Below are 24,710 nucleotides of genomic sequence, written 5' to 3'. Positions count from 1 at the left end.
TTGATTTGGAAGTGTTTTGGTAATTGAAGCTTGATTATAGTTCATAGGTCTTGATTGTGGTTGTTTGAGTTGAAAAACTTGGAGGTTATGGACTGATGTGGTTTGGTTCAGGTGAAGTTTTGTTGTATTGATGGTTATGAGTTGGTTGGTGGTTAATTAGAGTGGTATGAACATGGGTAATCACGTAAACATAGCTGTCGTAATGCCGGTTTTCATTCAACTGCTTGTTTTAGTGTTCGGGACAGAAGCCAACTGACTAATCTGAAACTTTACCATGTTTAGCTAGATCGTGTCGTATGCTTCGTTTTGATATTTCGTTCGCTTAGATCCGATTTACGGTTTAGGAGAAACGGCTGTTTTAAGTTACGGCGTTTCGCGAACGACCTTTACCCCTCGCTTTACTTTGAGACCTTGTTTAAGGCCCTTAAAAGACTAATTGGATTATGAAAAAATTATGTAAGGGGGGTTAGGCAGTTGGTAGAGTATTCACAAAAGAGTCGCCTTAAAATTCGTAACGTTTAATTTATTAAAATTGGTGGAGCCGAGGGTACTCGAGCGATTAACGCAAATCGTTAAGCGTGTAAGCGACCGTTAGGGTATGAGTGAGTTTTGACTAGTTTCTTAAGCGACCGTGATCTAATTTCGGATTATGTTGTTGTTCATAGGTTACAGGACCCACTCTAAGCTTAAGTCTATCCTGGAACACTCGGACAAGTTTTCTACCCGTATAACTGTTGTTGTGATGTATATATGTATATGCATTATCTTATCATAAGTGCATGATTGTTATTAGCAAATCTTGTGTTATATTGGAGCATGTTGATATGATAAATATGCATGCCTGTTTCGGAATCTTGATATCTCATTGTTGATTGAATTGATTATGAACTGCATAATACCTATGCTAGAGATAAGCAGTACTTGAGTATACCCTTAGTATAGGGCACCAAGAGTTGAACATTTCTCGAGTATATTATATATATATATATAAATAGTTTTCAAAACTATTAATTGAATAATTTTTATTCGATAGTTTTATATTATAAATGAATATTATGTTTAATATTTATTCGAGGACTTATGATTCCGCTTATTTTATTTAATGAATATAATTTTGAATATTCATTCGAGGACTTATGACTCCGCTTATTTTATTTAATAAATATTATTTTGAATATTCATTCGAGGACTTATGACTCCGCTTATTTTATTTAATGAATATTATTTTGAATATTCATTCGAAGACTTATGACTCCGCTTATTTTATTAAATAATATTCTTTATTTTATTAAAGAATAATGTTTCGATATTTTCCAAGTATTCGGAAAATAATTGATACTATCAAATCATTCTTACTTTAAATATTTCCAGAGATTATTTCCAAACTTTATCAAAACTATTTATGAAAGGTTAGAGCGGATCCCAAAACTCGTTTTCAAATTTAAGATCTTCCTTTCGAAAGGGATTTAAATACTCGCTCAAAAATCTGAGGGATCCGGCTCCATGATGTATTTTTATATTCGCAACAAGGTTGTTATTTTGATAAAAGAGTTTTTGATTACTTACCCAACACTCGGAAAGTAAAATTCTTGGAATAAGTTAATCCATTAACAGGCATCGCCTGGGAAATATCGGTGAGTTTTCCTTTCCAACTAGATACGACTTCTTGGTGGAGCCGTATCAACAAGTTTCTACTTGGGGAAAGGGGAGACGAGCTTTACGTTTTAGAGTCATAGATTTCATCTGAACTAGGAGTGGCGTAAGTGGCCGAGTGGCGCCGGCCCAGCCTTATTTATTGGCCCAAATGGCCCGGAAGTTCCGCTAAGACGGTACATTCCTTAGGAGTCCAGTGTTCGGTTGACAAGTAAATCCGACTGTTCTCCTCTACATGTAGAAAATGGTGGGGTTGCACTACTGCGACTGATCATCGTGAGTGGTCTTCCTAGCACGGAAAACTCCCGTAATGAGTTCATCATCCAGTTGGATATTTCTGCAACACTACTCAGAGCACTTCGATAGAAAGGCTACGGTTGGGCGATCGTTGAGTGTTGGCAGGGTTGAGTTTTCAAAATGACGTTTTCATCAAATGAAGTATCTTGTAACTTCATTTCCTTTTGATGATATTTCAAAGATTGATTTTATACAAGTTATGTCTTGTAACTTCATCTGCGGGATAAACTATTTATACCTTGAACGATGGTAGTTCAAGTAGTAATCGAAAAAGATATAAGGATATTGGAGTATCTCGTAACTTCATGTTTTTAACTTATATCTAGTTAATGATTATCTTATGCATGACAAAGATTTTCAGAAAAATGTTGAGACAAGGTTAGATATATAAGATCACCTTGCAACGATATTTTCATACAGTTATAAACTGGAACTCTGTGTATATTATACATGTTAGAGGATTTCAAAGATTTTGAAAAGTATATATGTGTATATATACTGAATATTTTGTGACTTCGTCGCATTAAGATATCAAACTTGGTTCATTTCCTCTTGACCAAGACTTTCATGAGTACTATGAGAATGCTCATATATTATAAATTATTATACATGTTATTTTGGTGGGCTTGTTGCTCACCCTTGCTTTCTTCTTTCATCACACTACAACAGGTAGACAAGATGAACAGGATCAAGCTCCCAATTCGTGAGCGGATAGGAAATGTTCCGCAATTTCTCGTAGACGTTGATGCCGCTATAGTTGAGGTAGGAACTACCAATAGGCTAGGTTTTCAACTATTGACGTACCAGACTTATGTATATTATGAATTGTAATAATGGCAAAGAATATGTAAATTTATTCAGAAACCCTTTTGAGGTGTAATGACTTATAATTGTGGAATAAAATGACTTGTGTTATATTTGGTATTCATCTCTGAGACTATAACTTGTGGTGTGTGTGTGTATATTGTGGGTTCACAGTACGCAGTAGTTGGTGGTTTATTAAGATTAAGTGTTATTAAGGGAAATGGAACTCGTGACAACCCGGATCCCCGAACCCGGATTTGGGGGTGTTATAGAATTGGTATCAGAGCTAAGCGTTATAAACCTCAGAGATGATGCGTCGTTAAAATGATAAGTTCACTAAGATAATAAGAACTCTTGCCAAGTTCATAGTCGAACTACCTAACGTAGTACTGACAATTAAAACCCTTATGGGAACCCTTATAAATATCATGATACTAACATAGATCGATGTAGCGGGGCACCAAACCCTGAGGTTGAGGAGCAACAACGCGATGTTGTTTTATTACATATTGGAGATCAGATCGTGGATCCGATGGAGTACCCTAATGAGGGACTAGATGATGTTCATATTGAGGATGTAGCAGTTGAGGATGTTGTCCCAGAAGGGATTGTTGCTGAGGAGGATCCCGTGGAGGATCCTGACAAGAATGAAGAAAGGACCACTGAGGAATTGATGACCATGGCCAGGGCGACTACCAGAGGTAGGATTGGCCGGTTACTACCGGAGGTTCGTTCAAGTTTGCAAAGATAGTAGCCCCTTTAATGCGGCTTACTCGTAAGACCGAGAAGTTCGAGTGGACAGAGAAATGCGAGAACAACTTTCAAGAACTGAGGCAAAGATTGGTGACGGCCCCTAGGTTGGCGTTGCCGGATGAAAAAGGAGATTTTATGATTTGTAGTGACGCTTCGCACAGGGGCTTAGGGTGCGTGCTTATGTTGCACGGTAAGGTAATCGCGTATGCGTCAAGACAATTAAGGGAATATGAAATTCGATATCCCACCCATGATCTTGGGCTCACGGCAAAAGTTTTTTCCTAAATATTAGAGGTACAACTTTTATGGAGAGAGGTGCGAGGTTTACGCAAACCCCAAGAGCTCAAGTATATTTTCACACAGAAAGAGCTCAACATGCGCCAGAGGAGGTGGTTAGAGCTAATCGAGGATTACGATTATGAGATTCTTTTTCATCCAGGGAAAGCCAATATGATGGCTAACGCCTTAGTAGAAAGGAGAGACTCAAGATGATAATGTCTTTGGGAGAGTTGATAAGAGATTTTGAGGAAATGGAAATAGAATTGAAGGTAACCGGAGCCGGTACTGAAAAGTTGGTTGAGATTGTAATGTAGCCTGAATTATTGGAAAAGATCATATGGTTCCAGGAAAAAGTGATGACTAGAGAAGAGATTAATACCGGGAAAGATGATAAGGGAATAACGAGGTATTCCTAAAAAATTTGGGTTCCAAACGTTTAAGAGCTTAAGGAATGGATCTTAGATGAAATCCATAGTTCGAAGATTAAGATTTAGGGCAAACCCTGAATGTGATAGTCAGGGAGGTCTCCATCAGGAAAGAAGGAACCCATAACTTATTGAAGTGGGAAACAAGGATTTTAACGTATAAGATAACCCCAATTATGGGAGAAAGATGAAATATTTCATACTGAGAAAACAGAAGTCGAGCAAGATAGGGATAACCAGGATGGTACTCCTATCGGGAAATTCATGGACCTGCCTAAACAAAACTTATACTTTTATCCCCAACCACCACCTTGAGGAAATAATGCGGTGGGAAATTCTTTCAGGACCTTTAAGTTGCTAAGCTCTCAGAGTTCCAAGGAACAAGTTGACACAGTCGAGGCAAGAGCCTAGCTAAAGGAAATAGAGGAATCATTTGAGATTCTAAATGATTGACGAAGCGCAAAAGACTTTTTTTCCACTTACTTTCCTAAGAGAGAGGCCACCCGATGGTGGAAGGCTGAGGAAGATAGAGAGATAGTGTAGAAGTTTTAAAATCAGGCCAGAGGCGAACAAGTATGATGAATCATGAATCTAGGTTGTGAAAGTCATCAAGGTTCGTATGAAGGACACGAATCCAGATTGACGGGATGTTTGAAATCATGCTTATGTTGTGTTGGTTCATGAAATGGTTGTAATAGAAACGAAAATAAAAGACTGAAAGGGGAAGGAGTATAAAGGGATATAAAGGAAATAGAGTTGAGAAGCGATAAGGGAGTTAGGTATGTGAAACCCTAAGAAACCCTAGCAATAAATATAGAGAAGCGTGTCATCATCAGCGCGATGGTGACTGATCATGAAATACAGTCAAGGGTTGAAGGCGTAAGCGATACATATAATTAATCCCCCTTTAAGTTGAGAGTATTCGATGAAACTTTGAGATAGACTGATGGATTAATAAGGAAAAATAGATGGACTGAGGAGATAGGATAACAAGAAATTAGGAAAATGGGATGAAGGAAGTGACTTTCAAGAATGTGAACTGTATGTAAGACCTGTGACTTGATGCCCAAAAGGAAGACACCAAGTATAGAAGATATCTCCACATTGAGATGACTGTTGAGATAAACAACAAAAGTAAATGAGGATTTAGTAAAAAAAAGTTCACGTTGAACACGACCAGTATCTTCCAGAACATCCATGTTATCATTACCAAATAAAGCAAGAAAAGCGGATAACCGTTGTTATCTTTTGGAGGCCATATGGATTGATCGCAGTTTGAATAAGGATGCTATTGTGAAATTAAGTTTAGACTATCGAGGTAGATATGATTGAATAAGATACCCTTATCAGGGATGTATGACTTGATTTATCTATGGGAGGATGTAAGTACCTTTTAAAGGTGGAATTAAGGATAGAACCTCGATAACTTGAGATGAACCATGCGGGAATGCATAAAGGTTGGCATTTCATCCTTAATAGGGACATTATGAGTTCGGGTAGTATGAAATAAAGGACTAAGGCAACAACAACCTTTAAAGATCAGTGGAGAAAGTTTTCAGAATTATATAGACAATGATTCTGGTATTAGTAAATGGTATCTTGATATGCCATGTACCTAGGGTGTACCTGATGAAGGATTTAAGGATAACCTTAGAGGTTTTACAAGGAGAAAGGTAATATTCAAAGTTCTCAAGAATAAAAATTTTGATAAAGGAAATATGACATAATTATATAATGCCAGGTGGTGCACGTGTTGAACCATAAGAAAGTATAGATCGATCCAATGAGGGTCGAGATTGGCGAAAACAAGAAGGACCCAAGATAAGAGACGTCCTAAGTATGATCGAGAGTCAGTCATGACAATGTTCACATCTAAAGACTAAGGCAATGACTTATGGAAAAATGGTGATTTTTTTCTCACCGGGACTTAAGAAAAGCATTTTCACATAAGCACTGATTGAAGTGAGGTAGAAAATTTAGTTGGAGGTGGTTAAAATGACATTGATTGTAAGGAAATTTTACTATCTAGGAAAGGCCAAAGAGGTGGCCGACACTTTAAGTGTAAGAGGACAATTATAGGCGCTCGTGCCAGAGGAATACAGTGATGTTGGTTAAAGCCGTGAAGGTTGTATTATGGTTTGAAAGATTGATATTTCTTCTGATGATTGTACGATACTCAACTGTAGTAGTAGTAGTTTGGTAAAGATTTAATTCATGTTAACACTGTGAGCGGGCTATCTATCTTAGAAGGTCCTATCTTGAGATAAGCCAGGACCATGTTACGAAAGGACTAAATGAACCTTTGAGCTTCATGTCTCCTAATAAAGACATACGGTTAATAATGGTATTTACCTGCTATCGTTGCTTTCGTTGAATCTCTTCTGCAATTTTATCTGCTTCATGTCGTATGTACGCCAAGTTCAGGAGTGTTCTTCATGAATCAGAAAATGGTGATTATCTTGCCTCCTTAGAAGAATTTGATACTGTAATATCTGGGATATATCGTGTAATTATTTTGCAAATAAATAAATATTATACATTTTCCGTATTTATTCTATAAAGTATTTGTTAAGTGGCATATGTTATTGGATGTTTAAAAATAATATAAATTGAGTATTTTAATTTTTATATGTCCAAAATAAAATATAGATAATTGTCATATCTTCCTATTTATTTTTATGTTGATTTATGATTTTATTGGAAATTTATGGATTTTATAAATTCTTTTTCCGAGTAATCATAAACTATTTTATATAATCGGGAACCAGCCGACTTCACCCGTTTTTACGTTTTTATACCCAAAACTCTTCCGAGAACTCCTTCATAACCTAATTGAAATATTTCGAGCATTTTCCATGTTTCGACTTTTTCGATCTGGCGTACGGTTTGTCCTGTGCAGGTCCCGGCGCAATATTTTCGATACAAAATTCGTTTTGGTAAATCAATAAAACTCGTATTTTTTATAAACGGGATCTTTTTATAAAACTATTATAATTATCACCTCGTAATACGTGTAACCAGGCGCTGAGACCAAGACCGCAGTACAAATTATACATATTTGGATAATTATCCCAAAAACCAGTACCGTTCAGATCTGTTTTTATAAATAAACGTACTATTTTATTTTCGGAATGATCCAACGGGATACTAATTTTCCGTAATTATAAATAGCCTTTACCTTATTTTATTTCGTACCGAAAATCATTTGCAAACAGTAATGATAGAATTTTACAGAGAAAATACATATATTCATATAACCTTTCAAGAATCAAACTGCAAATCGGAGGTGTTATTGATCTTTGTTCGAAAAGCTCGAGTAACCAAATCGAAGTGTTTGAGGAGTACTATTAGATTCCAGAACTCGTTTTACTGCAGAATCAAAGGTTGATTTTATATATTTTTCTTTATTTTTAAATTATTTTGATTAAAAATATGAATTTTGTACGGATGATTGTTTAAATAATTTGATGCTTGCATGTTGTAGAGCTTGTTTTCCTGGTGATTTTGGTATGTCATATGATTGATTTGGAGTTCAATAACATGTTCAAAATTGAGTTTGATTTTCGAATTTTGAAATTAGGGTTTATAACCCGCATGAATGTTCTTAATTGAAATTTAGGGCTTTTTGTTCCAGGGATTATTAGATATTCTAGATGGGTTGGTTTTGTTCCTCTTGAAATTTGCAATCGATTGGTGTGTAGCTCGTTAACAGACGATCCCTGGTTTGAAGGGAGTTGTCTTTTGAAGTTTTGTCAAGTTCACCGGAAACCGGTGAACTTCCCGACCATTTTCCGGCCAGTTCTGGGGTTATTAGGATGAATAGATGGTTGGGTTATGTTTCTCATAAATTTTAGATGATATTTGGAGCTCCTGGATGTGTGACGATTCCGGGAACGCCATCTCCGGCGAACCCCGATCGTTTTCCGGCGAGCCCTGTAAAACTTGCAGTTTAGTACCTGTACTTGTGAAGAAGAAACAATAAAGTCCCTGAGGTTTCCAGAAGTTTCAAAAATTGGATCCCCGTTTATAAAATATTTAAAAATCATATTTCCTATTTATTTTAATTATAAAAATTCATTTTTAATTACTGAAAATTCCAAAAATTATTATTTTAATTCCAAAAATTATTTTTAATTCAAAAATAAATCTGAATTAATTAGTTAATTAATTTTAGTTAATAAATAATTGATTAATTGGTCAATTAATTCGAAAATTAATTGATTAATTGATTTAATTATTTATTTAATTAGATTTAATTATTTATAAATGATTTAAAAATTCCGAAAAATAGTTTCGAGCTTTAAAATATTATTTTAAATTGTTTTCAAGGCTCGATAATTATTAGAAAATTATTTTAAAGCCAGGCGTGGCCAACGGAACCCTGTTTATTTCTTTAAAATCTACCCAACGACCCGTTTTGACTTTGAAAAATATTTTAAAAATCATATTAAATACTTGAAAGACTGTTTATGACCCGAGACTTCCTTATAAATGAAATTTCATTGATTGTTTTACGTGCTATGTGTTATATATGACTTGTTTGTTTGACTGTCGGTCTATATATTCAGTGTTTACTTGTTTTTAGCATGACTTTCAATCTGTTAGTCGGATTTGGGTAAAACGAAGGGTAGATAGAAGTGTATAGTGAATAGAATCATATGAGTTGAGTATTGATAGATACTTATGTTATGTGAGAAAAAGAGGCAAGGCGTAGGAAAGGGAAACAGATAGTCGAAGAGTAGGAGATTGTGATTGGAAATTGGTGAAGTATAGCAAGCTAGTACCAGGAAAGTGTTTTGAACTTTCTCGAGATATATTGTAGATTATTGATAGTCCTATAGTGCAAGTGCTTTGAAGCACTGAACCCTAAACCTTGATTCCAGTTATTGACATTTGAGCCATAAACCTTATTCTTTCTGAACCATTGATTGTTGAATACCCGAATACGAATCACAGATACATGATACTACTCCACAAATACATATAAACTAAATACCAAATACTGAATCAGATTGCTTACATATTCAAACCATTGTACCTTATACTTTAAAAGATCAAATTCTTGTAACCTTAAAACCTTGATTCTTTTGATAGCCATATTTCATTTGTGAAGATTAAAACCATCTCATTATTGGAAATCCAATGTTGCTTATGATTTTGTTTACTGCTTTACATTATTTATTATGTTATTATGTTAGAATTGGATTGTTTTATAAAATTGTGGACCAGATTGGTGGTCAAGTTAGGCCAATGTGTGCCTTGGATCCAGTAATTAGAGCAGAGTTGTGTGCCTTGCTCGGGGTTAGTGCGTGACTAATCAGCAGCTTAAACTTGGTTTTTAAAATGAAAATATAATATCCAATTCTAAATCATTAATCATTGTTCACTTGATACCCTAACTCTTTTCACTTGATGATCATTATTCTCAGTCTTGTCAATGTGACTTGCTGAGCTAGTTAGCTCATTTGTGCGATGTTGTTTATGTTCTTTTCCAGTTAAGAAGGAAACTGTTGGTAGCGAGGATCCCCAATCCAGTGCGAGAGCTAGGGGTCCAGGTTGTTCGAGTTAAGCTAGCTAATAGCTTTTGGAATAGTTTAAGTTTATGAAGTTTGTAATAATGTTTAATATTCAGTTATAAGTTTGAATAGTTGGGATTTGGGTGTTTGTAAAATAAGTGTGTGTGTGTGGCTTGTGTACATACTTTAACCTGTTGCGATCCATGGTAGTTGGTAAGTAGGGTCACTGCATATTATTATTATCTTTATTATTATTATAAGCAGGTTATAATTAAGGTGTGTGTGTGTAGACCCCAAACTTCTAACTCAGGTTTGGAGGGCACCACAGGTTTGGTATCAGAGCTACAGGTTAAAAGTCACTGACACAAGCCGAGGTTAACGGGAATGGGTAGAGGGTTAGGATTAGAAGTAAGAAGTAGAAAAAAATAGAACGTCAAGAGGATGGGTGTGACGGTATAACAGGTATTAGTATGATTCGCGTTGTGGTTCGAGATTCTTATATTGCGATATGATTTCAGATAGCAGCGATGACCAACTCTTTCATCCCCGTACCAGCTGATCACTCAGAGCCCTCAGTTGGAGGACCATCTTCAGATCCACGTCCTGTTGTTCTACCAGTGTTGAATATTTTACCTCCACCTGTATTGCAGCCCGTACCACTGCAGGCTATTCCACCCTGAGGCATGAGACCATCTATTAGAGGACCCCCACCAGCTGATTCAAATTCCACTGGGCATTCAGTTGCGGGTGCCCCATTCCAGTCTACATTGCATCATGTTCCTTATTACCGGTATGAGGCCCTTCTATTGGAGCGTGATTCCTTATTGGCCCAGATCCGAGAACTACAGCATATCATCCGGACTACAGATGTTGATAATGGTGTGAGGGAGCTTCGAGAGGAGATTCATGTGACACGGAGGGTTCTTGAGGCTAGGCTACATAGAGCTACATTACCTGGCCGAGGCCCTGATGCATTTATGGGATGGGCTAGTGAGGTGATGGAGGATCTTGATAGGCTAGGCGGACCAGAGTTTCCTTGAAGTTAGATCCAGAGATGGAGATACTGATCAGTGTTGTTGTGGTTGTTTAGTATGTACAGTAGTGTGTAGTATGTATCAGTAGACTTTTGGGTTCTATTTATAGACTAGATCTTTGTTGTACCCTTTTGCTTTTACTTCCGAAGCGTTTTAACGCTTGTACTACCTAAAACTTTTGATCTATATATATCAGTACCTTTTCCTTTCCAGCATTGTCATTTACATTACTGCGCCTGTTTTACTTTACCTTATTTATTGCACCAGTTATACCCATGTGATACCATATACCCTATTCTCTTAATTATTTATATTCTGTAAAGAAGCATGGAATTTATTTAGTTCAATTGTTACAACTGCTTTTAACAAGAGATATTTCCGTTTTAAAAAACTTTTCTTTTATGCAAAGGATTTGATTTAAAAGTTAAATAAGTTGTTTGATTCTTTACAAAAAATGCCTCTCAGAAGAAATACCCGCACCAACACCCAGAATGAAGAAACCAACTACAACAATAACAACCAAGATGATACCAACCAGAATGCAAACCCAGGACCCATAGACCCAGCAATAGCCCGGATTCTTCAAATCTTGGCTCAACAAACAGTTCACCTGACTCAACAACAACAAAGACAAACCATCACCAGGTAACTTTCAAAACTTTTCAGGCGGTAAACCCACCAGAATTCAAGGGTTTCTTAGACCCAATTGAAGCGAATGTTTGGTTAAAGGAAATAGAGAAGTTATTTTATTTAGTTAAAGTGAAGGAAGAATAAAAGGTGGAGTTTGCAAGTTATTATTTGAAGAATGAGGCCACCTATTGGTGGGAGACTGTGAAGACATTGGAAGGTACAGATGTTATTACTTGGGAGAGGTTCAAAGAATTGTTTTTAGAAAAGTATTTTCCCCAGTTTGTTCAGGATCAAATGGAGCTAAAGTTTATAGAGCTAAAGCAAGGAAATATATCGGTAGCTGATTATGAAAGTAAGTTTGAAGAATTGTCAAGGTATGTGCCATCATATGTAGATACTGAAAGGAAGAAGGCCAAGAGATTCCAGCAAGGTCTGAAGCCATGGATTAGAGGGAAGGTAGCCATATTTGAATTGGATACCTACGCAGGAGTTGTATAGAAGGCCATGATTGCAGAAACTGAGAGTGAGATGTCACAGAAAGAAAATAAAAGTAAGAAGAGGAAGTTTGAAGGGAATGAAGGACAGTCACAACCAGGGAAGTTTCCAAATTTTAAAAAGAGCAAGTTTCAGCCAGGGAGAAATTTTAATTTCAAGAAGCAAAATGCAGGTGACGGAGGCCAAGGCAACCGTCTAGTCAATGTGAATCAGCTGAATCAGTTGAGGTTAACTTTTCCCGATTATCAGGTATGTGGGAAGAAGCACGGAGGAGTTTGTAATAAGTTGAACGTGGCTTGTTTTAAGTGTAATCAGAAAGGGCACTATTTGAGGGAGTGCCGCAATCAACCAGCGAGAGAACTAGTGAACAAGGATCAGCCTACCCGTAATCTAGCAGTTAAGGTTCCATCTATTGGATTTACATGCTTTAAATGTGGGAAGCCAGGACATATAGCCAGGGATTGCAAGACACCAGCCCCAGTCAGTAATGCATTGAGAATTATGGTATCTACTCCAGCAGTAAATGAGACTCCGAGGGCTAGAGTTTTTGATATGTCTGTGAAGGACGCTATCCAGGATACTGATGTCGTGGCAGGTACGCTTAATGTGAATTCTTTATGTACCAAAGTGTTAATAGATTTGGGGGCTGTTATTCCTAGTGAACTAACAATGAGATTTACAGAAGGGGGGTTGAATGTAAATCTCAAAACTTTTTCAAGTTTTGAGCAGCTTCAAGGGCTATGTGTTTAAGATAAACAAGTGTGTGAATTACTTTAAGCTAATACAGACAGATATATATTCAAACACAAAAGTACAGAACACAACAGACCTTAAAAACTTTTCTGGTGGATTTGTTGTTCCACCAGAGATGGTATTTCAGAAAATCTGTGATTCAAGAAGTTGATCACAGCTGCGTCCTAGTACAAACTAGATAATTTTTCTCTCAAGATTTTTCTAAACAGCTCTGGAAAAATTCTTATCTAATTACTAGCTGCTGCTTGGTTTATATATTACCAAGTGTACAAGTGAAGACAAAGATAAAATACAATAATAAAATAAGTTCTCCACTTGTTTCTTCTCCATTTTACTCCAGTGCATTGTTGACTATTGCCTCTTTGTACTAGAGTAGAACGGCTGCTTTTTCTGATGTTCCTGAAATTAGGCTGCCACATCTCAGTTGTCTCTGTCAACCCATGTGCCTCTGTTTGTAGGTACAACTACCACTTATCAACTGCTATTTAACAGAACATCCGTTGAAGCCTTCATCCGTTGATGGCTTTATCCGTTGATGTGTTAGCAGTTGAAGCTTTATCCGTTGATGCACTCATCCGTTGAAGGATGTTATCCATTAAAGCTTTAGAGACATCCGTTGAAGCTTTGTTTCTCATCCGTTGAAGGTCTTTAAGTTATCCGTTGACACCACTTCATTTATACAAAATTACAAGGCATGAAATATTTACAATTGGCCTTCCTATCTGCATATCCTCTAGTAGTCAACATGACTTATAATTTCCCTCAACATTTAAGAATTATATCTCAAATTCAGAGACTGAAATGTGCTACAACACTAGACTTATTTCTAAGTAAAGCTACACCATCAACGGATAGCCAAAGTGGTCTTATCCGTTGAGGCTACAAACACTAGATTTCTACTTAAGTGTTTTGTTAAACATATCATCAAACTAATGCACATATATTCCTAACAATCTCCCCCTATTTATGTCTACAAGAATTGTAGGCATAAATTCAGGGTTAACTTGATGATAACAAAACACTTAACAAATATATGAACTGAAACTAAGTAGAAATTTAAAAGTGCTGCAAAAGTGTATGTACTAGAAGGTAATTGAAGATTTACAGTATTTCCAAGGGTGCTCCTCTAGCCTGAGCAAATCATCTTTTTCTTCTTTGTTCCCTGGTTTTCTTTCCTAGTCCTTTGTCATTTTCCTCAATTTGGAGTTGGAGTTGTCTGAAGAATTCAGCTTCATCTTCATCACTGATATCCAACTTAGATTGCATTTCCTTGAGAGTTTCATTGTTGGCAATCTTGAGTTGGTCTTCAAGTCTGAAAAATCTTCTGACTCCTTTATCATCTCTGAATTCCATCAACCAATGAGGTGATTTGTGAATTGTAGTTCCCCTTTCTTGAATGAGTAAGGTTCTGGGCAAAGCATTGGGCTCCCTCCAAGTTTTCCTTATGTTGGTAATCTTGTTGAGAATTTCAGTCTAGGCAGTCCTGGTAAAGCCAGAATCCTTTTGTATGGCTGAAAAGACTCTGATCAAGGTAGAGTAGCCTTCATTCAGAATCCTGTAGAGAGGCCATGTTCTTTCCCCGGCTCCTTTATATCTGAACATCAATCTCTCTGGTAGCTGTCTGTAGGCAGCTATTCCCCTTACATCCTCCAGCTCATCCAGATAGAGTTCAATATCTGAAATTTCTTTTATGTCACAGATGTGAACATAATCATCTTTAGAAATGGGTGGCTTAGGGTTAGGTTTCTGTTTTTGAGTGAATTTCTTAGAGGTTAGGGGAGGTGTAGATTTGGATTTTCTTTTCTGTTTCTTTGGTAGTGGAAGAGTGGTTAAAAAGGTAGGCAAATTGATGGTGTTCCAATCAATAGGTTCCTCTTTTGGGATGATTGGTTCACCATGGATGTTTATAGTGGGATCAGCAACAAAGGGTTCAGGTATGGAAGGTAGTGGTTTAGATATTGATTTAGTTTCTTCAGTGTTGTCTTCACTCCTTCTATGTGCCTTGACCTTTCTTCTGTTTCCCTTCTGCCATTCCTCTTTTTCCTCCATACTTTCACCAAATATACTCCCAAAAATCTCATCTAAGTTTGCAATCTTGTCTTCACCCCTGACTTCAATTCCTTTCTCTTCTTCAACTAGACTTGACTTTAGCTGTTGTTCAAGCTTTGCTTGTGCTCTTTTGTCAGCCTTTAGTTGTTTGGCTTCTTCCTTCAACCTTTTGGTTTCTTCCCTCTTGGCTATTGAGAATTTGGGATGTCCTTGCATCACACATATGCTATTTCCCTCTCTAAAGATAATAGCCATGTTTCTCCTTACAGCCTCATCCATGGTCTCTTTGAGATATGCAATACTTCTACCTAAAAGCTTGTTCTCATCAGCTTTTGGAAGATGAAAATCCACCTCTTTTAAAGGATTCTTTGTAGAGTCCTTATTGGATCTGTTGTTGGGCTTGAGAATCATAGGTTGCAGATCTTTGGAAGAAGCTTCTCCATCCTTATGTCTCCCTACTGGCTTGAGTTCCATAATAATTGATTCTACTTTTGTGCTATGCTTCACAGATTATGATTGAGAAGTTGTAGAACCAAATATTAGTTGCATCTTTTCATCAATCTTCTTCCTTTGCTCTTTGAATTGCAATTCAGTTACTGCTATCTGGATTAGATCAATTCCATCTAGCTTTCCTTTGACTTGAATTGGTGGAGAAGTTGTGATGACAGGAACTAGCACTTGAGAAATCTGAACTGTTGTAGATGGCTCTCCTTCCCCTTCCCCTTTATTCTCCCCCTTTTTGTTATCATCAAGGGTAGGGGTCAAGCCTTGTGTTTGTGCCAGCTACATGAGTAGATTTGTTTGAGTTTGTTGATTCTGAAGAATGGTGACCATAGAGTCTTCAATGATTTGAACCCTATCTTCCAATCTGGCCAGTCTCTTGTCAGCATCAGATGCCTTCCTCAGTCTCCCCAATAAATCTTGCATAGTACCATAGGGTATTACTGAATCCAATTTCTCAGCATTGTAGGATTTCAGATCAGCAATGTCTAGCTTGAGCTCATCCACACTGAGATTGTGCTGGTAATGCTGCAACTGCAAGAGATGCAGAGATTCCAGATGAGCTTGAAGAATTGCCTTGGTACTAGCATCCTTAGTCTCCTGAATGGCCTGCTGAATTTTCATGACTTGTTTGACCAAAGTGACACCAAACTCTTCTGGTGTTGATAGTTTTGCCCATGCCCATACAGGAAGACTAGGAACAGAACTTGGGCCTGCTACTCCCCCTAAGTTCATGCTCTCATTCAAAGAATTAGAGTCATCATCATTAGAATTTACTCCAAATTCTTCAGATGGCTCACCAGCTTGAGAAGGCATCTTGTTAATAGCAGCTTTATCCCTTTGAAGAGATTCTGTTGTATGTACTAGATGTAGTGTCTTTTCTGCCTCCACATTGCCCTGTGCAGCCAATAATTGATAGGCTGAAACAGGATGAGTAAAAGTGTCAGCATCCAAGGAAATGTTATCAATTACAGCTTTGTAATATTGCTGTAATTGTCTTTCCTTTTCAGCATCATCCACAATCATTGACTCACTAGCAATGGCTGGATCCACCCTTATATCTGCTGTACCTGCCTTTCTCTCATTTCTCTATGTTCTTGCATCAGGGGCTCCCCCTGGCTCACACAACTCACTCCCTCACCTTCACCTACTAAGGTGGTACTCCTCTCACTTACTTTTGCCATGCTGGAAGAAATAGCATGCATATTTGAGCTCTCAATCTCTCCTTTTTCCTGGGAGCAACCCAGCCTCTCACTCAAATTGTCACTCCCTTCCCTCAGTCCTAGAAGTGATTGTACAGTAATCAAGTCTTCTACACTTGGAATTGTTTCAGTTGTGTGTGTAGAGACTATCAACGGATGCGGAATAGCCGTTGAGGGTGAAACTGATGGTATCAACGGATAACTGCTGTTAAGCTTATCCGTTGAAGAAAAACCACTTGTCAACGGATGAGTGATATCTGTTGAAGAAGGAAAAGAAGTAGAAATTGAAAGTGATATAACTGTTGAATCTGTGTAGATTGATGTGAGTTTTGGTGACACAGATCCTTCAATTACATCTGAAAGAATTTGCGGGTGATCCAACAAATCATCTAAAAGATGATGATCACATGTATTTGAGTGGGGCTCCTCCCTGAGTTGTAAAGAGGGAGAATCAGGAATTGATGGGAATAACATATCCACATCCAGAGATGGTGATGAAGTGTGTGGTGATTGATGTGTGTTAATTGTGAGAGAATGGGGCAGTGACTCCACATTTGTTGGAGCCACATCAAACTGAGTTTGAGAAGGCATAGATACAGATGGATGTATCTGTGCAGTGTGTGCACCCTGTGTAGAAGATTGGGTTCTAGCTCTCTTTCTTCTAATAAAGGCTTTTGTTGGTGAGTGTTTGGCTTCAGTGTCCCTCCCTCATTTGTTCTGTGTTCCTGGTTGGGAACTATTTTCAATAGTTACATCCCTTTGGGAGGATGCAGCTAGGGATATGCTAGTAACCTTTTCAACCACCACAGCTTTTTGAGAAACTGTGGCTTGGCTAGCTTGGGAAGCACTTATCTCTCCTTCCTTATCCTGGGGGTTTCTTTGATGTTCACCCCTCCCATCACCACTCACACCCTGTTCACTCCCCTCAGGGTTAATGGTAGGTGTTACAACTGTTGTCTTTTGAGAAACAACAGAGGTGGTTTTCTTTGTCTTTGATTTTGAAAGTTTAGTTTTGGTGACCTTGGTAGGAATCTGTTGGGGCATTGTCACAGATTCCATGGCCACACTAGAAGATAAAGAAATAGAGGGGTTGGAAGAAGTAGGAGTTGTAGAAGCAATTACCTCACTTACCTGAGGTGCATTCATGATTGGTAAATATACCAATGGCACACTGCTGTTTAGATCCATTCTCACTAAATCTGCAAGAACTCTTTTCTCTTGTGCCCAGCACTTGAGTTTATTATTCTCATTGGTTATGACCAAACCTTCAGCAACATGGTTAGCCAATAACATAAAGAATCTAGCATAATAGATGTTATTAGGTCTATTAGCTTTGTTACCTAATCTAGTACCCAATTCTAGCATTACATAGTTGCTAAAATTAAAATACCTATCAGAAACAAGCATATAGAGCATATTAACAAGAGATGAAGTTATGGCATCAAAATTGCTAATTTTCCCAGAGAAAACCTTGATAAAGGCATCCCCAAGAAAACTCCATTCTTTCCTAAGGCCTTTTCTTTTAATACTCCCTAAACTAGCAGAGTTAAGAGAATAACCTATGGAATCTAACATGCTGGATACATCATTATCAGTGTGTGGTGTCATGGCATTGTTCTCAGGTAATTTAAAACATGCTAGTAAATCATCACAGTTAACACAGTGATTTTTACCTTTGAGAGTGAAGGAGATAGTCATATCTATTGAGTTGAACTCAGCAGTTGTCCAAATCTCCTCAACTACTTCACAGTAAATCGTTGGGGCTTCCAGCATTGCAGAGCTAATTTTACAGTTTTTGATGAAGTCCATCATTTTGTGATAATCTGAGTGGGCTTCATTCTTTTCTACCAAAGCTATGAAATTGTTCTTCTCATAGATGAACCCAGATTGAGATATAATCTTTACTACTGGTGCCATTGTTGTGAGTAGAAATTACAGAGAATAACTTGAAGGTTTTGCAGAGAGAAAATGGTAAAAGCTTTGAAATTTCAAGAAAGCGTAAAGTAAAAATGAAAAATCAGAAGGGCTTATATACTTTCTCAAATTAAAAAGCATAAATAAAAGATTAAACAATAAATATATTTAAGTGAATTTCAGCCGTTTAAGAATAAACTGTAAGTATTCTAAAAACTACCTTTAAAACAAATACATACAGCTGTATGTATGAGTATCAACGGTTAAGAAAATAGAATCAACGGTTGTGAAACACCTGAATCAACTGATGTGATATTTCAACGGATAAAGTAAACTATCATCCGTTGAAGAGCACTTCAGTTTTATCCGTTGACGGATAAAAATTCCAGAAATGTATATGTCTTTCAACGGATAATGAACATCCGTTGACAGAACAATTTTGACTTTCAACGGATAGGGAATATCCGTTGATGGAATAATCTGTGTTAAAAATTAAATTTGTTCTAGCAGCTAATACATTTCAGGCTTCAAATCAAATTGCAGTTAAGACATGAATTTTTAAGAGTAATTAAGCATACCTAGCTCACTTACCAATCTTGTGAATGTTGATTCATCAAGTGGCTTGGTAAATATGTATGCAATTTGTTATTTACTTGGAACAAAATGTAGTTCCACTGTACCATTCATGACATGCTCCCTAATGAAGTGGTACTTGATATCAATGTGTTTGGTCCTTGAGTGCTGTACAGGATTCTCTGTTATGGCTATGGCACTTGTGTTGTCACAAAAGATAGGAATTCTATCAACATGAAGTCCATAGTCAAGGAGTTGATTCCTCATCCATAACACTTGAGAGCAGCAACTTCCAGCAGCAATGTATTCAGCCTCAGCTGTAGAAGTAGAGACTGAATTTTGCTTTTTGCTAAACCATGATACAAGCTTGTTTCCCAGGAATTGGCAGGAGCCTGTTGTACTTTTCCTGTCTATTTTGCAACCTGCATAGTCTGCATCTGAATAACCAATTAAATCAAAGCCAGATTCTCTAGGATACCAAATACCTAAATTTGGTGTACCCTTGAGATATCTGAAAATCCTCTTGATAGCAATTAAGTGAGACTCCCTAGGATTAGCTTGAAATCTAGCACACAGACATGTAGCAAACATTATATCTGATCTACTGGCAGTTAAATATAAAAGTGAACCAACCATGCCTCTATAACTTGTAATGTCCACAGACCTTTCAGTCTTATTTAATTCAAGTTTGGTGGCAGTGGCCATGGGAGTTTTTGCAGATGAACATTCCATTAAGTCAAACTTCTTTAAAAGATCATGAATATATTTAGTTTGACTAATAAAAATTCCATCACTAACTTGTTTAACTTGTAAACCAAGAAAATAGGTTAGTTCTCCCATCAGGCTCATTTCATAATTACTTTGCATTAGCTTAGCAAACTTTTTGCAAAGTTTATTATCTTTAGAACCAAATATTATGTCATCTACATAAATTTGAACAAGTATACTAGAGCCATTAACATTCCTAAAGAAGAGAGTTTTATCAACAGTACCTCTAGTGAAGTGATTCTCCAAAAGGAATTTTAATAAGGTTTCATACCAGGCTCTAGGTGCTTGCTTCAGTCCATAGAGTGCTTTCAACAGATAATACACATAGTCTGGAAAATTTGGATCTTCAAACCCTGGAGGTTGACTTACATAAACTTCTTCCTCCAATTTCCCATTTAGAAATGCACTCTTGACATCCATTTGTTAGACTTTGAAATTGGCATGGGCTGCATAGGCTAGAAAAATTCTGATGGCTTCAAGTCTTGCAACAGGAGCATATGTCTCATCAAAATCTATTCCCTCTTGTTGAGAATAGCCTTTAGCAACCAATCTGGCTTTATTCCTTATGACAATGCCATTTTCATCCATCTTGTTTCTGAATACCCATTTTGTGTCAATAGGACTCTTGTTCTTTGGTTTAGGTACCAGCTTCCAAACTTTGTTTCTCTCAAATTGGTTCAGCTCTTCCTGCATAGCTAATATCCAATCTGGATCCAATAAAGCTTCTTCCACTTTCTTAGGTTCCTCCTGAGATAGAAAACTACTATACAGACATTCATCTTGAGTAGCTCTTCTTGTTTGCACTTTAGATGATACATCACCAATGATCAGTTCAAAGGGATGATTCTTGGTCCATTTCCTTTGAGGTGGAAGATGTGCTCTAGATGAGGTGTCCTTAGTATTTTCATGATGTGAGACAGAGTGTTGATTAGTTGAAACTCCCCCTGAGTTGTTGGTCCTTTGCAGGGAACTTGGAGTTCTATCAACTGATGATGTAAATCGATTATCCGTTGATGAACTATGATCAACGGATGCTTCATTTTGTACTTCAACGGATGATGCACTATGTCTTTCAACGGATACTGCATTGCCTCTATCAATGGATGCAGAATTCTGACTTTCAACGGATGCAGTATTTTGTGCATTATCCAAAGGCATGTTTTGAATCCCTTTTGAAGTGTCATCTCCATCAGTCTCCTCTTCACTATCATCACAATATATCTCAATGTTGTCAAATTTGAGTCTCTCATGATGTCCCTCATCTGTTAGTCCATCAATCTTTTTATCATCAAACACAACATGCACAGATTCCATAACAATGTTGGTTCTTAGATTGTAGACCCTATAAGATTTTCCAGCTGAGTAACCAACAAATATCCCTTCATCAGCCTTTGCATCAAACTTCCCTTTATGGTCAGATTGATTCCTCAGTATAAAACATTTACATCCAAAGACATGAAGAAAGTTTAGAGTTGGTTTTCTTCTCTTGAACAACTGATAAGGAGTCATGCCTTTAGCTCGATTGATCAAAGAAATATTCTGAGTGAAACAGGCACAATTAACAGCTTCAGCCCAGAAATATGTTGGTAACTTTGATTCTTCAAGCATTGTTCTGGCAGCCTCAATTAAAGATCTGTTCTTTCTTTCAACTACCCCATTTTGCTGAGGTGTTCTTGGAGCTGAGAACTCATGCATGATTCCATTTTCTTCACAGAACAGCCTCATTGTCAAATTCTTGAACTCAGTTCCATTGTCACTCCTGATATTCCTAACCTTCAAGTCAGGTTGATTATTGACTTGCCTGATGTGATTGATAATGATTTCACTTGCTTCATCCTTTGATCCAAGAAAATAGACCCATGAAAACTTTGAGAAATCATCTACAATCACTAAGCAATATCTTTTTCTTGCAATTGACAATACATTGACTGGTCCAAACAAATCCATATGTAGCAGCTGTAATGGTTCATCAATTGTTATTTCAAGCTTCTTTTTGAATGATGCTTTCCTTTGTTTGCCTTTTTGACAAGCATCACACAAACCATCCCTTGAGAATTCAACAAGAGGAATTCCTCTTACTAAGTCCTTTTTTACTAGATCATTTATTGTCTTGAAATTCAAATGGGATAGCTTCTTGTGCCATAGCCAACTTTCAACTGGACTTGCTTTGCTGAAGAGACAAGTAATAGATTCTGCATCTGTAGAGTTGAAGTCAGCTAAGTATACATTTCCTTTTCTAACTCCAGTTAGAACCACTTTGTTGTCTTTCTTACTAGTGACAACACAGGCTTCAGAATTGAAGGAAATTGTATTCCCTCTATCACATAGTTGACTGATGCTCAGTAAGTTGTGCTTGAGACCATCAACTAATGCAACTTCATCAATGATGACATTCCTGGTTGAAATCAAGCCATATCCCATAGTAAACCCTTTGTTGTCATCTCCAAAGGTTATGCTAGGGCCAGCTCTCTCCTTAAACTCTGTGAGCAGGGTGAAATCTCCTGTCATGTGTCTTGAACAGCCACTGTCCAAGTACCATAGATTTCTTCTTTTTCCCTGCACACCACCAAATCAATCAAGTTGATTTTGGTACCCAAGTTTCCTTGGGTCCATACTTGTTAGCCTTTCTCCTAGACTTCATTCCTCCTGCATCTTTAGACTTAGGTAACTTTGAGTCAACCTTGGTCTTAGATGTAGTTGGTTGAGGTGTAGGGTTAGTCACAGAATCATTTAGCACATTTGGAATATGATAAGGCATGGATTGTGCAAACATGTTATTCCACATAGGCATATTGTATGGCATTTGAGGCATACTAAATGCAGCAAGATAAGGATTGTTAAAATATGGCATGTTTGCAAAATGTGCATAAGGATTCTGTTGAGACATAGTAGGCATAGCATGTAGAGGTGATGCAGACATATTAGGCATGGAAGAGGGTGCAGGTATGGGAGTTTTCTTAATAGATTTGCAATTAGCAGATAGATGATTAACACTACTACAATGCACACAGCTTTTTCTAGGAGCATACTTATCAGGTGTGTAATTGTTATGTTTGTTAATCCCTACCTTCCCATTTCTATTAGATTTCCTTTTAGTTTCCTTTTTATCCTCAACCACTTTGAGCCTATTCTTTAACTGTTCTAAGGTCATGTGCCCTATATTCACCTTACTGACATCTTTGGATGTGCTTGCTTCTCCTTTGACAAAGTTTTTGGAAGTTGAACCAAACTTTTTGTTGAGTTTCTTTAGATTTTCACTTTTAGAAACATCTGCCTGTTTTAATTGAGGAACCTTCAATGGATGCTCCTTTTCTTCCTTCAACGGATAACGTTCATCATCCGTTGATTCCACATCTGTTGACAGTCCATCAATTAATTCCATTTTCTTTTTGTTTTTATCCCAGGCAGTCTCACAGAATGATTAAATTCCTTAGACCTTGGCAATTTGAGCACTAACATCCCTAGATGTCTTCCAGGCTTTAATCACCTCTTGCTCTCTCTCTAATTGATTAGAAAGTATTTCTACTTTCTTAACAGATTCAGCTAGTTCATTTTCAACAGATATACAATGTAGCTTAGTTTTCTCTAGGTCAATCAACTTGTCTTCTAACACAGCATTTCTATTACTTAAAAATAGATTGTTCTCTTTAATCCTACTATTTTCTTTAGCAAGAGATTTAAGAGACACATGCAAATGATACAATTCAGTAGACATGTCATTAAAAGCATCATTGCACTCTTCTTTAGTAAGCTGTGTTACATCAGTAGTGATTACCTGGTTGCTTGATGAACTAACTTCATTTTCCTCAGAATCAGCCATGAGAGCCAAGTTGACATATTCCACATCTTCATCCTCTTCTTCTCCATCAGTTGCCCAGTCTTTTTCTTGAGTAATGAAAGCCCTCTCCTTTTGCTTGAGCAGATCAAAATATTTCTTTTTATAATCTACTTGGTCAAATTTCTTCTTTTCAGAAGTTGGCTTTCTGCACTCACTTGCAAAGTGTCCACTTATACCACAATTGTAACATTTGAACTTGGATTTGTCCACCATGTTCTTATGAGGTTTAGTGGCTCTAGTGTTTTTCCTAAATTTCATCTTTGCAAATCTCCTGGACAGAAATGCAAGATGCTCATCAATTCCATCAGAGTCATTTTGGCTGGAGTTGTCCTCAATGTCAACAGCTACTTCTTTTTCCTTGCATGATTCCTGATTTCTTATACCATCTTTGGAGTTTGATGTAGATCTCACAGTTTCTTTTCTGCATTCTCTCTCATTTTCAGCTACCAAGGCAACTGAACCTCCTTTCTTTCTCCCCTTCTCCAATACCTCATCCTGTTCCAGCTCTAGTTCATAAGTCTTCAAGATTCCATATAATCTCTCAAGAGTGAAGTCCTTATAATCTTGAGAGTTTCTCAAGGAGACAGTCATGGGTTTCCATTCCTTTGGCAAGGATCTTAAGAATTTAAGATTTGAATCTTTCACCTGGTACACTCTACCATACAGCTTCAGTCCATTCAACAGCTTTTGGAATCTATTGAATGTGTCGTTTAAAGATTCATTTTCTTTAAAATGAAAATACTCATATTGTTGAATGAGAAGCTGCATTTTGTTCTCTTTTACTTGTTCTGTACCTTCACACAGTAGCTGAACTGTGTCCCAAACCTCTTTGGCAGTTGTGTAATTTATCACATTATCAAACATATCCTTGTCAAGACCATTAAACAAAATGTTCATAGCCTTCTTATCCTTGTGGACTTCTTCTGTGTCTTCCATTGTCCATTCTGCTCTAGGTTTTGGAATGGATTGACCAACAGCAATTGTGGCCGTAGCAACTGTGGCTACTTTGTGGGGAATGTGAGGACCATTCTCAATGCAGTTTACATAACCTTCATCTTGGGAGAGTAGATGAAGGTGCATTTTCACCTTCCAGTGGTGATAACTGTCTTTGTCAAGAACTGGGATTTTTACTCCAATATCCTTCTTACTCATCTTTGTTAGTTTCCAAGATCTTTAAACTCTTTGTGTGTCAAGAGCCTGCTCTGATACCAATTGTTATTCCTAGT

Source organism: Apium graveolens, chromosome 9, assembly GCF_009905375.1.
Source record: "Apium graveolens cultivar Ventura chromosome 9, ASM990537v1, whole genome shotgun sequence".
Taxonomy (NCBI): domain Eukaryota; kingdom Viridiplantae; phylum Streptophyta; class Magnoliopsida; order Apiales; family Apiaceae; genus Apium; species Apium graveolens.
This window is presented reverse-complemented; position numbering follows the sequence as displayed.